General features: G+C 40.8%; 1 long non-coding RNA gene across 1 annotated transcript; it reads left to right on the forward strand.

Moving 5' to 3' along the window:
• The first annotated feature begins 12,928 nt into the window (after positions 1-12,928).
• Positions 12,929-16,632, forward strand: LOC109942355 (uncharacterized). The gene is made up of 3 exons (XR_002265122.2): positions 12,929-13,213; positions 16,102-16,196; positions 16,303-16,632. It is a non-coding gene; the product is annotated as an uncharacterized lncRNA (long non-coding RNA).
• The last annotated feature ends 530 nt before the right edge of the window (positions 16,633-17,162 follow it).

A 17,162-nucleotide genomic window follows, 5' to 3' on the forward strand; every position in this document is an offset into this window, starting at 1 on the left:
TATAGAGTTTTATTACAAATAGATAAGAAAGTGTGAAAATACGTCTGAGTTTAATATTTCCTATTTTTTCATCTTAGTTCCTTCTTTTCTAACCTACTTAATAATAATTCTTATGGTCAAGGGGTTCCAGGCCAAAGGATTTTATATGAGGGATGAAGATAATCGTAGCACCAAACTAGCCCTAAGAGCTAGTTGGAATTCATATTTTCTTATTTCTTTCCTAGGGGCTACTTTATTTTTATCAACTTCTTCTCTGTTTCACCATGATCAATGTGATAATGATTCCTACAAAACATATAAAATAGAACAAATTAGAGTTTAAAATAAATGATGTAAGCATTATAGAGACCAAATAAAAAGAAAACGTAGAAAACATCATTTCTGACTATGTAAAAGTTACTAGGAGGACAGGGCATCACTGCTACAATAGTACACAAGGCACTCAATGATTGTAAAGACTCAAGACACTCAAACTCAATAAATTCAGTGGTACTCAAACACACATTGGTCACAAATAAGAAAGGCTTAGAGAAGTGACATTTATAGAGGAAACATCAAGCCAAGAGATAGTACTAAAGAATCGGTTGCTAAAATAATTTTGGTAGAAATTCAAAACCTAGGCATTCAAAGTTTGCTCCTAAAGCTGTAGAAGGTTTTTTACTAGGTTATGATTGAAATACAAAGGCATATAGAGTCTTCAACAAATCTGTTGTTCACTTGTTCTCAAATGTTGTGAATCAAGAACAAGGCAACACAATTGTTAAAGATTAAGGACCTTCGTCCTTCGAAGCATTATCTCCTTTTGGATATAATGATCTTCAGACGAAGGTCATGAAGGACACACCTTCATCATTTATGAGAATAAGAATCCATAGAGATAATATATGTAATCCATTCATTTATTCATATATGTATTTCATGATATACATATGAACATCGACAGAACTTATATTACATTAATAACTTCGACTTGTTTGAAGGTGTTGATGCGAGAGCAATTACAATCCAGCGTGAACAGTTCGGTGGTACTGTTCACCTATTTATAGGCACGACACGCAGCCCGGGTAAAAATACATTTATGACCTTGTTTCTTGTTCATAACTGTAGCCTAAATCACTAGGGATTAGCTAGTCTTTTCCTCCTCGGCTCGACATTATGCTTGATCTTCATCACCACTTTAAACTGAAGCTATTACTCTTCAACCATAACTTCAGCATTCATTGTTATCATTCTCGGGCTATACCTTCGTCTTGAAGACCTTCGCAGAGGAGAAAACTTCCATCATGAACCGAAGCTCCCTGTAATAATCAATATTATGCTAGAAGCAAATGGTTAGTCATGTTTTTTAGGACCTTCGGAAGAGGAAGGCCCCCAATAGTAGCCCCTCGCAGTATTAATTTGTTTCTTTGTAACAAATTCAGACTGTGATACGAACGAAGGGCTTTAGCCGAAGGTCCGAAAAACACCTTCCATTCGCTAGAATAGCGAATCGTTCTGAATCGTGGGACCCACCGACCTGTGAAGCTCTAAGTATATATATATAGAGGCCTGCGCTATGAATATTTTTCGTGCCATCTAGCTTTTTGTGATGTGATTGCCATTTTAGCCTTCTTCTTATGTGGGCCCAATTGTTTTTTGAGCTTCAGCATTTGCTGTGATCATCATCGAAATGACTGAAGATAAGAAGACTGTAGACCCCACACCTGCTGGTTTTTACGAAGCAATGGAAATGACCAACGTTGAAAAAATCACTAATGAGATGCTGGCTGGGCTATCTGGGGATTCCAGCGACATTGATAGCTTTGATGTGGAAAGTGGTAATGAGAATGCCAAAGATCGGTCATGGAGACCGAGTCATGTTGTTTTTGGAAAGTCCAGTGTTAAACAAAGACAGATTGAAGGGATGAAGGGAAAATATTTTCACGATATATCCATTGTGTGGGTTGGAGGAGAGAGTACTGTTCCTCTTCCCAAAGCAGATGAAGTAGTGGTTTTTAAATGTTTTATGAAGGTTGGGCTGCGTTTTCCTTTGCATATGATGCTGATTGAAGTGTTAAAGACATTTGAAATATACCTTCATCAGCTTACTCCCGAAGCTTTAATAAAAGTGGGAGTTTTTATTTGGGCTATGAGGAGCCAATGGCTAGAGCCAGATGTCAGGTGCTTCTGTAATATTCATGAATTATCTTACCAGACGAAGGCAACTAGGAAGGAGCGGTACCATAACAACTTCAGGTGCTACAGCTTTGTGCCCCACTCTGACACAAGATATCTCGTGCCAACATTTCAGAAGAAATGGTCGGGCTCTTGGATGAACTAATGGTTCTATGTGAAGAATGATCTGAGTGAGAGGGAAGATGTAAGGGCATTATTCAGCGTCCCATATAGTCACACTTTAGTATTAGAAGGCTGTCAATTGCAATTGGGAACAAAGTGCAGGCCTGTTCAATGTCTTTCAACACCATGTGCACTTAAATCGGTACTAGGGATTTGGTATAGGAGCACATTGCTTACAAGGTGTGGCCTCTTGTAAATGACTGGGAGATGCTGAAAGAAACTGTTGCTGGCTCCAGCGAGGGTGGTCTAGTTTATCTAAGATACACCTTCTAGTATAGAAGCCAATTTGACGAGCCGAATGACGATTGGCTAGAGGCTATTGAGGCAACCAGTGATGAGTTGCTGGGAACCTACACGAAGGCAGAAGACGAAGCCATGACCATTGCCTTTGGTGCTCGAGGGAAAAAGAGACTGAAAAGAGTTTTTGATGTGATCGAGTTTGTTTATCCTGACTATTGTTTCCCTATTAGAAAACAAGGAGGGAAGAGAAAAATTGCCACTTCGACCTCATCCGGTGCATAGAAGTCGAAGAGAGCTAATGTCCTGACCCGTAGACCAAAGCTACATTCTTTAGTAAAGACGGATGTAGTGCCTACGACAGAGAAGCTGAAGTTTGTTAAAGTGCCGAAGTTATCCCCTTAGCTACGGAAACAATTATTGCTATGTCAGTCGAAGTTAGTGTCGATGTGGTAGAAGTGCCGGGAACATAGAAAACAACGAAAGAACATTCAAAACTGCTGAGTCCCTCAATAGCGACAGGGTTGCTGAAGCTATCAACTACTGCAACAATGACTCCTAGGAAGAGGAGAATGGCTAGTGTTTTTATGCTGTTTTACAATCCACAAAGTCGCCCGCTCCTGCTACTACTGAAGTTTCTGATGATAAAATTGGAGATGCAAGGGAAGTAGCCACTGCAAGTGCTTCTCCTGTTCATGCTGAAGAGGGTACTTCAGGAGCTAATCCAGTAGAGCTGGTGAAAGAAAATCTTCTAGAAAAGCCCACGTCACCTGTTCCCAAAGCACCTCCCCAGGATGATTTGGACTATATTGTTCGACATGCTTCGGGAAAGCGATTATCAGAAGAGCAGATTGCCGAAGTTCAACACTATGCCAAGAACCTGAAATACCCCCGAGGGTCCTTGGTATACAGAGGAAATGATGAAGATGACTTCCTTTACTGTCTACCAAACAGCAAAGAGATAAATGTCTGCCGTGAAATGATGGACAAAATGGGTTATCCAAAGCTTGAGCTTGGTCTGTCTACAATGACGAAGGACCAACTTGCAGATAGCCTCGCCTACAATAGCTTGAAGGTTTGTATACTTTGGCTTCACATTTGGTAACTTTTGTTATGGTGAACTATTTTTGTGGTAATTCTTATCGTTATTATTTGTTCATTCTTTGTTTGCCAGGGTTTAATTCTAAGTAAAGCTTTAAAAGCTCAAAAAGATGTAGAAGATGAGAGCCAGCAGATAGCAATTGGAAACCTTCGTTCCGGGGTTATAACTTTAAGAAATGAAGCTCTTGGGAAGTATAGAATCCTGCTCTCTCAGGTGGAAAGGTTAAAATCTAGTGAAGCCAGGCTTTCTAGCCTTTCTGAAGCAAAGCAAAGGATGAAGTGGATTGAAGAGAGGCAATTGAAAGATGCAAAGCGCATTTCTGACTTGGAGTATGCGGTGTATACTCAAGTGGAATTGCATAGATCTAAAGTTCAAAAATTAGAAAAGAAACTTGCTAAAGTAACTAAAAATTTCAATGTGGAACAAACGAAACGTGAGATATCTGATCTGGAACGATTGAGGGTGCAGAAAAATGTGGAGGAGCTTCGTCACGCTAAAGAGGAATGCTTCAATGTTGCTTCTTAATGTGCTAATAATTTGAAGAATAGTTTTTCTAAGGTTGGCGCATTCTCCTTGGAGCAGAACTTTATCCGTGGTGATCCTCACGAGGTTATCCGGTGGATTAGCTGTCAAGCCAAAGCTTTTGAGGAGATTCTCAGTGAAAGAGGGGACTTCTACGCCTTTGCCGGCGCCCGCGGAGCCGTATCAGTCCTTGAGAAGGTCGGTTGCGAACATGCCAAGGCTATGGTTCAACTAGGGTTCTCAATTTTAGCCAACTACATTAAGAACCCTTAGGCAAAGCATGTGCACTAAGTGGAAAGTTTTACAACAAAGTATGGCTGAAGGGTGGCCGAGAGATAGCTGATGAAGCTATCAGAAAAACAAAAAGGAGTCTCATGATGCCTTGGAAGAGGCCAGAAAAACCAAAGAAGCTGCAGGACATGCAAGACTCATAGGTATATCCATCGTGACTTAATTCTGTAAATTATTTTAGCTTCAAAACTAACAAACACTTGTATTGTGGTGCAGCTGAGCTCTCTCCCCCTCAGGAGCCATACGACCCTGAAGTTGATCCATCACTGAAGGGGGTGCTCGATGTAATTAGGATATCTAATGAAGCTGTTGACGAAGCTGTCAACATACTACTAAATAAAGCTGGTGACAAAGTTCTGAAAGATTACTAGAGCTTGTATATTGAGACTTTAGAATCTTTGTATACAGTTTTGTTTTTGTAAGAAACAATTATCAGCTATTTGTATATTTAATGATGTAATATATTTCGTTGTGAGGCGTGAAACCTTCGTACGTACCATTTTTGAACCTCAGGCAAAAAAACACCTTCCCTTCTTTTCACGCTTCATAAAGAAAGAAAGAAATCCCCCTTCTTTGCCGAAGCAACTCTGAAGGTCTTGCCGTAAATGTTGAATAAGAATACCGTTGTCGAAGATATAAACCCTGTATATCAAAACCTCTGTTAATGGCATGGATCTTAAATTGTTGATACGTTTTTCATGACCCTTTGTCGAAGATGGACTTAACCTCATGCGTTAGTCGGTATGTTTGAAGGATCAATTTCCCTTGTTTTTCCAATGTTGTTGTCGATGCTAAATGATGTATGATGTGATGTCATGCAATATGATGTGATGGTATGATGCAAATGATGTTGATGCAAAATCATAAAAAATAAGACTCTGGATCCCCTTAGGGATGACTCTGGAGTCTCTTCACCTTTTACTTAGGTGGTATTTTAGCTCTGCATCCCCTTAGGAACGCCTTTGGAGCTTCTTTGCCTTTTACTTAGGTGGTATTCTAGCTCTACATCCCCTTAGGAACGACTTTGGAGCTTCTTCACCCTTTACTTAGGTGGTATTCTAGCTCTGCATCCCCTTAGGAACGACTTTGGAGCTTCTTCGCCTTACACTTGATGGTGTAACCTTAGATTCATTACAATAGGCCGAAGGTTTAACCTTCTTATATTGTCTTTGAGGGAAAAATATAAAGGCAGAAAAGTAAATATTACATTAAGTATGATTTTTTGATTGAGCCTATGTATTGCTTCAGTAAATATGTCTCGACTCAGGCACAATGTTGTTTACTGTGCGAGCTTCACACTCTTCATGTGTGTCACGCTGTTGCTGCGCTTGGCGGTGCCCTTCTGGCTGCTGGTTGTGAGGCAAGGTTGGTGCCATAGGTGGTGGTGGTGGTTGCGGAGCCAATGCAGCTTGAGAGTGACTTGCCGAAGCAACTGATGTTGTGGGCTACTTGTTGCCCACATACTCTGGAATGTATGAAGAATAGCACGAAGCTATGTGCAGGATCTGCTTCGGCTAAGTCTGTCGTGCTTCGGCTTCAGCTATTTCTTTTTTGCTTCTGGATCGTGACTTGGCACGTCCTTGTTGTATGTCCCTTATTTTCCCCACAGAATAAACAAAACAACCTTCTGGGTTGGGAACTAAACCTTCCTCCGAAGCTTCTTCCTGCTCTGCCTATTGGAGCTAGTGGCCTATAAGAACTTTGTTGCGTCCCTAAAGCCTGGGAGCTTTTCTAATGGCCTTGAGCGTGGTTTCCCCTGTCGTCGCTTGAGCTGGGATTATGGATTTTTCTGACATGCCTAGGGTGGAGCCTTCCTTCGAAGCCCCTAGTCATCTCAGAGTATCTGTAGGCCTCTTCCCTTCTCTACCAAAAGTCATTATCGGCCCTGATGTACTCATCCATCTTTTGTAGAAGCTTTTCGAAAGTTTGTGGTGGCTTCCTGGTAAAATACTGCACCGTTGGTCCTGGTCGGAGCCCTTTGATCATAGCCTCGATGACAATCTCATTTGGCACCGTTGGTGCCTGGGCCCTGAGTCGCAGAAACCTTTGGACATATGCTTGCAAGTATTCCTCATGGTCTTGCATGCACTGGAACAAGGCTTGGGAAGTTACTGACTTCGTTTGGAAACCCTGAAAGCTGGTTACCAGCATGTCCTTCAGCTTTTGCCATGACGTGATCGTTCCCGGGTGAAGGGAAGAATACCATGTCTGAGCCACGCTCCTGACTGCCATGACGAAGGATTTCGCCATGACAGCCGGGTTGCCACCATATGATGAAATGGTTGCCTCGTAGCCCATAAGGAACTGCTTCGGATCAGAATGCCCATCATACATGGGAAGCTGCGGTGGATTATAGGATGGTGGCCATGGGGTAGCCTATCATTCTGCTGCTAGAGGAGAAGCATCATCAAAAACAAAGTTACCAAGATGAAAATCATCATACCATTCGTCATCATTGCTTGGACTTTCTTCACGAAGCTCTTTCTGTTGTGGCCTTCGTCCTTGGTCGTCTTGCGTGATATGACGCATTTCTTCGGCAACTTCGTCAATCTTCTTCTGAAGTTCAGCTAGCCGAAGCATTTTCTCTCTCTTTCCCTACACTTGCTTGTGTATGGCCTCTAAGTCTCTGATCTCTTGGTCCAGCTCCTCCTCCTGCGGTGTTTGGCCGGTGGCCTTCCTTTTCTGGTTTCGAGCTTCTCTTAGGGAGAGCCCCTCTTGGTTGATGTCCAACGGCAGAAGGGCAGCCCCTGGCGCTATTGCCTTCTTCGGCGGCATGACGAAGGTGGTTGCTCGAGCTGTTGCCAAAAGTGGTCGTTTGAGTTCACCGGAGGTGGGCGCCAATGTTGTTCACTTGTTCTCAAATGTTGTGAATCAAGAACAAGGCAACACAATTGTTAAAAATTAAGGACCTTCGTCCTCCGAAGCATTATCTCCTTTTGGATATAATGATCTTCAGATGAAGGTCATGAAGGACACGCCTTCATCATTTATGAGAATAAGAATCCGTAGAGATAATATATGTAATCCATTCATTCATTCATATATGTATTTCATGATATACATATGAACACTGATAGAACTTATATTACATTAATAACTTCAGCTTGTTTGAAGGTGTTGACGCGAGAGCAATTACAATCCAGCATGAACAGTACGGTGGTACTGTTCACCTATTTATAGGCACGGGACGTGCCCTGGGTAAAAATACATTTATGACCCTGTTACTTGTTCATAACTATAGCCTAAATCACTAGGGATTAGCTAGTCTTTTCCTCCCCAACTCGGCATTATTCTTGATCTTCATCACCGCTTTAAACCGAAGCTATTACTCTTCAACCATAACTTCGATGTTCATTGTTATCATTCTCAGGCTATACCTTCGTCTTGTAGACCTTAGACAAAGGTGAAAACTTCCATCATGAACCGAAGCTCCCTGTAATAATAAATATTATGCTAGAAGAAAATGGTTAGTCATGTTTTTGAGGACCTTCGGAAGAGGACGACGAGTGGGTGCGAAAATTAATAACAGCGCTTCATGTATAAATTAACTCACGTGGAGGACGATGAGTGGGTGCGAAAGTTGGGGCAGGGACACGACATGACGAGTGAGCGACGAATGTCAAGGCGAGGTGCAGCGGACTCGTGGTCGGCAGAGCGATGATCGAACGGTGGAGCATCGGCTGGACACTACGGAGACGGCCGGGAGGGACACGACATGGAGGACACGACGGTGGCAAGGTGGACGGTGAGGGCGAGGCCTGGGCATAGTGGGGGCACCGCCGGGAATTCGTGGGAGTGTGCCGGGGCGAGGCCGGGGCGAGCTGGGCGGCGACGTCATCCGCGGCGAGGTGGACGGCGGGGTGGGGGCAAGGTTGGGCCATGATGGCGTTGCGACGGAGCGACGGGAGCAGCGCGTGGGAGATGAGTGGAATTGAGGCGAAGCGGTCGGGCCGACGCCCATTAAATCAGTAATCCCTGTCGGCCACCAGTTAGGGCCGACGGGAGTTATTTCAAAACCCTTATCCCCGTCTGCTTGGCCGACGGGAGTTATTTCAAAACCCTTATCCCCATTAGCCACCAGCTAGGGCCGACGGGAGTTAAGGGTTCATATGCGTCTAGGCTCGACACGTTTCTCGAAAACTTAATCCCCATCGGCGTGGCTTACGAGAGTTGTTTCAAAACCCTTATCCTCGTCGTCCACTAGTAAGAGCCGACGGGAGTTAAGGGTTCACGTGCTTCTGGGCTTGGCACATTAAAACTTAATCCCCGTCGGCCGACGGGAGTAACATTATTGCTGTCGGTTAACAATTTTGACCGACGGGGATTATTAAGACACATCGGCTGAAATGAAACCGACGGGGATTTTTTAATTTCTGTCGGTTACTTGAAAAACCAACGGGAATTAATTTAGCCGACGGGAATATTCGGAATTCCTAGTGTGTAAGGGTGGGTGTCGAGGTTGATTCGATTTGGTTTTTGTTAGTCACCCACCTTCGGGAGGAGTACTATGTTTGTATGACTGGTGAAACATAACGGGTGGCTACACACCAAGAGAATCTTTGTAAAGGCTAAGTAGTGAAACCTTGCTGACTCACCTTGGTAGTGGTTGAGGGTTTGTTCGACCCGAGGCAAAAAGGGATCACGACTCGTGGGTAAAGTGTGCAACCTATACAGAGGGTAAAAACTGGTGTATCAGTCGTGCTTGAGGTTAAGAGCAGCCTTGGGATCCTCTTTGATTAGAGTTACTCTAGATTTATTTATGTCTATGGTTTAATGATAATGTCTATACTCATGATATTTGGTACTTTCCGCTTGCAGGAAGTGCTTCCTTTTGGGAAGACACTACTAGAGATATGCTTATTTAAGACACACATTTTAAGACATATATCATTGCATTTTACAAAAGTGTCTTTTATCATATGTTAATGAGTAAGATAAGACAGTTTGTTGAAGATCCGTCTTTAATAAAGATATGTTTTGAGACAGTTACATCCTAATAAATGTCTTATATTGATTTAAGACAGATTGTTATTGTAAACCGTCTCAAATAAATATACTTTTTGAGTCATTAAGATCACAAGAATTGTCTTAGATTTTGGTTAGTATATTAGACACTTCTGTATATGAAACCATCTCAAATAAAAATAATATTAGAGTCGTCTAGAATATAAGAACTGTCTTAGATATTAGTCAGTATACTTGACACTTATAAATATGAAAAAACGTAGTAAATAGTGAATTTGGCTTAGTTTGATGATATATCTCTTCTACTTCCTTGGGCTGTCTTCGGTGGATAAAGTAAAATAGGGGGCACAGAACTGTAGATGACACTATTTAACATTGTTTACAGAGTGAAGTTTGAAATAGTGAATGAGATAGGGGATGAGATAGGGCCTTAGAGCATCTCTAACAAGGTGACTCAAAATAGTGCCCAAAATTTAAAATACTACATCATTTAAAGAGTTTAGGGCACTAAATATAAATTTAAGTCCAACAATTAAGTCCTAAATCATGTATTTTAGGATGTAAATTACATTATTATTAGGAAATAAAATGTTGAGAATGTGTAGAAAACAAGGATAGAGTACTTGTAACACCCCAGGTGTTTATCGTCGGCTCGACCACGAGTGCAGACTTTAACACGTGATAGCTGTGAATGTAAAGGTCACTAAATTTTGATCATCCTTGTTTATCACGATTTTGATATCGTGTCTGTGTCCATCCGTTTAAATTATCCTAAATTATTTTGCAAAAAATTAGACTTTAGTAATCTTCCGAAACATCAGATCCAATATTGTTTGGGTTAAGCCATCAACGTCTTGCCCAAACTCTAATCTTTGAAATCGAATCTGGTTCTTTAAGCTTCGTTTGAAATTCTTTGACACATGTGTTGCATGTGTCTCTCTGTGATTTGGCTTCATGGTGCGTGACGGGCGCAACCCTATGTGACAACACACAGCTTCTCACCTACGTGAAAGACACGTATCGTCTCCACGAAGGTCCCTGTATGCACCTAAGCTCCCTACCGCTATCCTTCTCGTTTATCCGGATCGGCCACCGCTCCATCTCCTCACCACGTGTCGTGCCTTCCCTAACTCCGTTGCCGTATGTCCGACATGCTAGCGTCGTGGTGACTCTTGGGCTTGCAAGTTGTTGTTGTGCTCGCTCCGTAATGTCTTTTTATGTTACATTAACTGGAGCATTCGGGCGTTTGATGCAAGATTAATTTGGACCAAGATCGCAAGAGTTGAGATCAAATAATTTCTAAATTTGGTTGGTTCTCTGTTTCGTAATCTAGAAATTGAAAGACGTAATCCGAAATGTATTTTGGACCAACTCATTTAAACCCTCACAAATCCTAGCTACTAGATATATGTGCATTTATTTTTGTAAAAGAAAATAGATGAAAGATGAGAATTTTTCTTCTACCAATTATCTCCACCGCCTTGGCATTATTCTGGAAGGCATTGATTACCTGGGAGCCTTATCTCACGCCGCCTCCCTCTGCCTTGTTCCTGCAGCAAGCCGACGCCATTCCTTCCCCAACTCTCTGCACCAGCACCTTCCCATGGCGCAGGGTTCCCAGGCGTCCATCCTCTCTCCCTTCTTCCCTTGTGCAGGCGCCCCCATCTCCTCCCCTTTTCTGCAGCAAGCAGCGCCCAACTGAGCCCCCTCCACTCGCCCAGCCCTATCTCCCTCACGGCGCCCTCGCTGGTGCTCGCCCCCCCTGCTGGACGCCGCTCCTCACCCTGGTGGCCGAGCTCTTCCATGGATGTCAGCCCTCATCCTCAGGTTGCCCCTCCCATGGCGTTTGTTCCTGCCCAACCATGGACGTGCCCCTCCCTTTTGCTGCTCGCCGTGGACAGGCTTGGCGCCCTCATCCTCAGGTTGCCCCTCCCATGACGGTCATGGTGTCATCTGTTCTCGAAGGAAAAATCCCTAGGAATCCGAAGGTGATGAAGTGATGCCCCAGTGCAGCGCCTGGTAGGTGTCCGGTGGAACGCCTAAGCCAGGACTGTTGTCGTTCTTATGAACCTGGTATCGATTGAGGTATGGTGAGTGATGTGCTATTCCTTTTCCTGGTTTAGTTGATGGATTGGATGGATATATTAGTTGCCTTGTGGTATGTCAAATGTTTGATGAATTGCCCTTTGTGCTGTATGGTCGTATTCGATTGGAAGTCAGATGCGTTGTTGAGGGTGAAGGGGTAGTTTGAAACGTAGGGTTATATGTAAAGTGCATTGACATGTAAAGTGCATTGACATGTAAAGTGCATTGAAGGATGAGTATGTTGAGTATGGCCCTTGAGATGATGCGAATGATGTGAAAAGTAGGGTTTTGTCGGAATCAAGTGTGCTTAGGTTGATTGTTATTTGTGTTGGTTGAGTTAGTAATATAAAGGGTAAGTTTAGTAAATTCAAACGTGTCGCTAATGAATATTGTTAGTGTTGTTTTGATGAGTTTCGTCTAATGAAGTTAGTTCTATGCTTTAGTAGTCATGATACTTTATATGTATTAACCGAGTTCATGTTGGGTGGATATATATATATATATATATATATATATATATATATATATATATATATATATGATGTTTGAATAGGTGGCTTTGGCTCTAATTAATGATAATATGTTAGAATATTTTAAGTGTCAAGAACATGGTAAATGTAGAAACTAAATAGGAACTAAATTAGAATGCTTGCTGTTTGCACTGCATGCATAGTTTTAGTTGTGTAGCTAGTTTAGTGAAGTAAACCATGTTTTATGTGAAAATGTCATATATAAAAGTTGTAGATAACCTCCTTATCTTATTTGTACTAAAATTTCATGGCTATAGGTCCAATAATTTGAAAGTTATGCTTCCCCAAGTCCGATATCAGAATCTGTCCAGATTCTGTGTAGATGTCGAAAGTTGCACTGTTGGACCAAGTTAAACTAAGAATTAGTCCTTAGTAATTATAGGAGAATTGTAGTACTCTTCTTAATCTTTCCAAAAAGTCTTGGATCACCCTTTTTGGTAGTCTAGAGGCCAAGTTATGGCTATTTGAAGTGTGATATCTGAATCTGTCCAAATCTGGACAGAATTTATGTTTAGTTCTGTTTGACCTTTTTAAAGGTCGAATCTTGTTGTGATGGTAATACAAAAGTTTTATAGGACTTCATAAGCTTTCCAGAAAGTCTTGGTTTACTATTTTTGGATGCATAGTTTATGAGTTATGAGCAAAACAAATAACTGTTGCTCTGCTGTCCAAAAATCAGCAAGTATTAAAATGGTTGTTTGGAATTGCTTTTGTGTAGGTCACTAGGTTTGGTTAGTTCTTGATTGGTTGATTGGTAGTCTTGTGGTTTTAAGTGTGACGTAAGTACCTTGTAATTTTGTAATAAAGTTTAGGTTATAAATGCCTGTGTTTCATAAAAGTTGAGTATGATTGACTCCAAGTGTGTGATTATTATGGAGTTTGCCATAGGTGTTTTGTCCTCTTCAGTTAGTTTATCTATTTTGTGTTATTTATGTTTGTTCTCATTCATATGCATTTCGCATTCCATTAGGTACGCTAGTTGATCACGTGATGCGGAATTCAAGAATTGAGTTGATCTCAAGATGATGAAATGATGAACTACTCCGACAAACGATGTCTGTGAATCAATCCTACTACTATACAGGTTCTTAGAGAAAACGTTTATTGTGCAATAAATGATGGAATTATCAACCTTATTGACAAGGTATGTTAATCTTCAAAGAAGTAGACATTTGTCTATGTTGCACTGAGCTATTTCTTCTTATTCTTACTATTTTCTATTGCCTATGAAAATATACCTGGATTGCGTCAAGCTTCAGGAGTAAATTCATAATAGTTTCACCTATGGCCACTTGCTCTTTTTGTGTTGGCTTACTGCAAGAATCTAAAAGGCATTGAATCTGCTTCCTCACAACTTGCATCTGTTCATGCACATGCTTGATCTTCCAGAGCTTATCCAAAGGTTGTCATTTTCGAACATCATACCCTCTGTAGGCAGATTGAATACGAACTGCAACATCTGATTCTGACAAATTAACTCCATATGTTCTGGCATCATCTTTCGCAGTTTCACTTTCAATCACTGTCCCATCTTCATTTTTTCTTTTGTCACATCCATTCAAGCTTCCTGCACCAGCATTTTCTTGCACATGATCTTCCTCTATGCTCTTCAGGTCTGCATTTTCTTGATCACCAACTGTAGTGCTAGCAGCTTGGACCTTTTGGCCATCTTTACTTGTGGGAGCTTCTTCCTCCTGCAGATGTTCAACAGAAGCAACTTCCACTGTTTCATTTCTAAACCCAACTTCCTTTCACTTCAGACACAGTGATATCCTTACTTGTACTAGACTGTTTAGGCTCCAGGATCTGGCTCTGGGCCTCCTCCACGTCCTTCTTCGTGTTGTCAGTATTCTTCCTTGGTGGACTAGGAGACCTAGAAGAATCATTTCCAGGTTTCTTTCTTGGCAAGGGATCCACACGTAAGCATACTGGGGGCAATTTTGAATGCTTAACTACTGATGAGTCATTGTGTTTTTTTTTCCTGTTCTCTTCAACCATTTCAGCACTGTTGGCCTCCTTTGACTCCCTCTTTTCCCTCATGCCAATCTTCTTCTCATCACTTTCCTTTATGACCGGAATGGTTCTGTAAGTACTGGCCTTCTTTTCATTAATCTCTTTCTCTGGCACAACTGGAATGGTCTTGCAGTTTTCCCTTGGAGGTTTCTTCCCATCGTGTATGCTCTTGGGCACAACTGGAGTGATTTTAGGGTTTCCTTCTAGTATCATGTTGTCTTGATGGCCAGTAACCACAGGTGATCCGTTGTTGTGGTCTCCAGAACCATTTCTGGCAGCCGATTTCTGATCATGATGATGACCATTCCCAAACCAAGATAGATGAATGATCTTGGGTGATTGAGGAGACACTTCAGAAATCTTTGGGGGATTTTGGGGTCTCTTCTGTGTCATTCATCTCTTTAGCCTTTTGGTTTGGTGCATCATACCCTGCTGGCATCCAAACTATTGGCCACTGGAATTGTTTCCCCTTCTCATTATCCTGCCCTTGTTGCTTCACATCCCCTAACCACTTCCCACTCACAGGAGCCCATTCATTTAAAACCTGAGGTGACAATTCATAATGCTCTCCATTCTCCTTGCCTTTCATATTGCCTGATGGCAGCCATATGAATGGATACTTCTTGTTTGGGTGTTGAATTATACTGTCACTATCAGCATTCTTATAGATAATCTTTTTATCTTGCTTGTGTTAAAATTTCATGACCATAGGTGTAGTAGTTTAGGAGTTATGATTTTTCCAAGTCCAGTTTTAGAATCTGTCCAAATTCTGTACAGGTTTCGAAAATTGGATTGTTTGGCTAAGCTAAACTGAGAATCAGCCCTTAGTAATTATATAAGAATTGTAGTACTTTCCTTAATCTTTCCAACAAATTTTGGAGCACCCTTTTTGGTGGTCTAGAGATCAAGTTACAGCTGTTTGAACTATAGAGTCTGAATCTGTCCAAATCTGGACAGCGAAGTATGTTTGTAGTAACTGACTTTGATATGTATTGTATTAACCTGAGATGTTTATAAATGAATTGTAGACAATTCTATTAGCTTTCTAAAAAGTCTAGGATCATCTGATTTGGATGCCTGAAACTCCAGTTATGATTTTTTTGAAGTGAGTAGCCGAATTCTGTCCAAATCTGGACAGAATTAAAGTTTAGCACTGTTTGACCTTTCAAACTGTCGAATCATGTTGTGATGATAATATAAGAGTTATAGAGGACTTTCTAAGCTTTTCAGAAAGTCCTAGTTTACTATTTTTGGATGCATATTTTGTGAGCTATGAATAAAACAATTAACTGCTGTGCTGCTGTCTAAAAATTATGCAAGTATTAAATTGTTGGCTTGAAGTTACTATTGTTTGGCTAAGTAAGTTTAGCTGATTCTTAATTGGTGAAGTAATGCTTTGTTGTAGTAATTATCATGTTCTATGGTTGTTGATTGAGTAAATATCATAAATGGAGATTGGTCGCTTAAGTTAATCATCTTGAATAAATGTTCCTCGTTATCCTTATTAGTTCGAAGCAAATAGCATCAATAGGTTTATTCCAGTTGTAATCCGAGAGCTATATAGTGGGAAGTGCATTTAGGCGCTTAAAGTCTTTTGCTTCTAGGTTATGGTCAAATGAGATTATGTAATATTTGATGATGCTCTACTTGCTAGGACAAATAGTGTGATGTGTTAGCTAAGCTAGTTAATCCGATGAAATGGTTTAAAAAGTTAGTTAAAGTATTTCTATTCAAATTCGAAGTTGTAGATGTCCAAGGCTAATAAGTTTAAATTATGGTAATCGTTTGGTGTATGTTCTAGTTAAAGAAGATCCATACATGGTTCACGATTGTTTGGTGTTTAAGTTAGGTTTGATTGATTAGAAGATCATGCTTGTTGTGTTAGAGTTAATGTATCTAGTGATTACTTATGTTTGCTTATAATGCTTTGCTAGAGAATGTTTAATCCTATACCATATAACTTCATATAATATTGTACTATTTCTTATGTTCATACATGTGCATTGTACATCCAAATAGGTACGCTAGCTGAAAAATCGTGCGAAGCGAAGGGTGTGGATCAAAACAACCCACAAGACAATGTGAGGTGTTCATATGTGTCTAACTAAAAATTTGTAATCTTCCTCTCCACCAACTGATTGTTAATTTTCTGTCCTGGCATTACTCCTTACCATATACACAACAAAATATAATCTGTTCATTTTTTGGCTAATGTTACAGGTTGCCCAAAGTTTAATCTATTCATTTTTGGCTAATATTACAGGTTGGCCAAACGCTTGGAACAATGGAACTATTGCAAATTCCTTTTTAAAGACTACAACTTCTATCGGACTAGGTACAACTAACAAATCTTCTGCCAATGCATATAACATATGTTTATTGCTTCCAGCACACATCACTTGCCATGTCACAACTCCAACTATATTCACTGCAACTTTTCCATATTTTTCAGCAATTTGCATAACAGTACATTGCATTGCAGTTAAATGAATCTTCCATATTCAAATTTAGAGAACCTTTCCACTTAGGTCCGCACACAAGATTTTATCAACAATATGATTTGTACATAAAGAGAAAAAGTTCCCTGCTGTAAACGACTAAAAAAAAGTTCCCTGCTGTAAACGCACAACAAATCTTCCAAGAACTGAATATTGCCTCATATCATCATCAATATCTATAGTTGTAGAATGTCTATTTTGCATGCTCTGTATAATTATATATGTACATATGTTTAGGCCTTCAAAAACAACTCAACTCCATATGCTACTGCAGATGCTGAAACAGACCAACTAGCCTTGCACAACTCAACTAACACTGTTTTATATGAGCTTTCCTATTTCAGAACTATTGTAAGATTTATGTAAATACATAAATTAGGACATGCTGACATGTTATTGCAGGTGGTCAAGGCTCAGGATTCAGAGTAGAAGATGCACATAAATACTGGTGAATGATGCCATCGACGATGATGAACTGATGAAACGATGGATGATGTCATCGATGAAAGATGGAATGGAACTCAAATTTTGGTGGTCGCACAAGTGTGGAGACTTGAATTCATATATACTTAGTTAGGCTCA

The sequence above is a fragment of the Zea mays genome, chromosome 9, assembly GCF_902167145.1.
Source record: "Zea mays cultivar B73 chromosome 9, Zm-B73-REFERENCE-NAM-5.0, whole genome shotgun sequence".
In the NCBI taxonomy this organism is placed as follows: Eukaryota; Viridiplantae; Streptophyta; class Magnoliopsida; order Poales; family Poaceae; genus Zea; species Zea mays.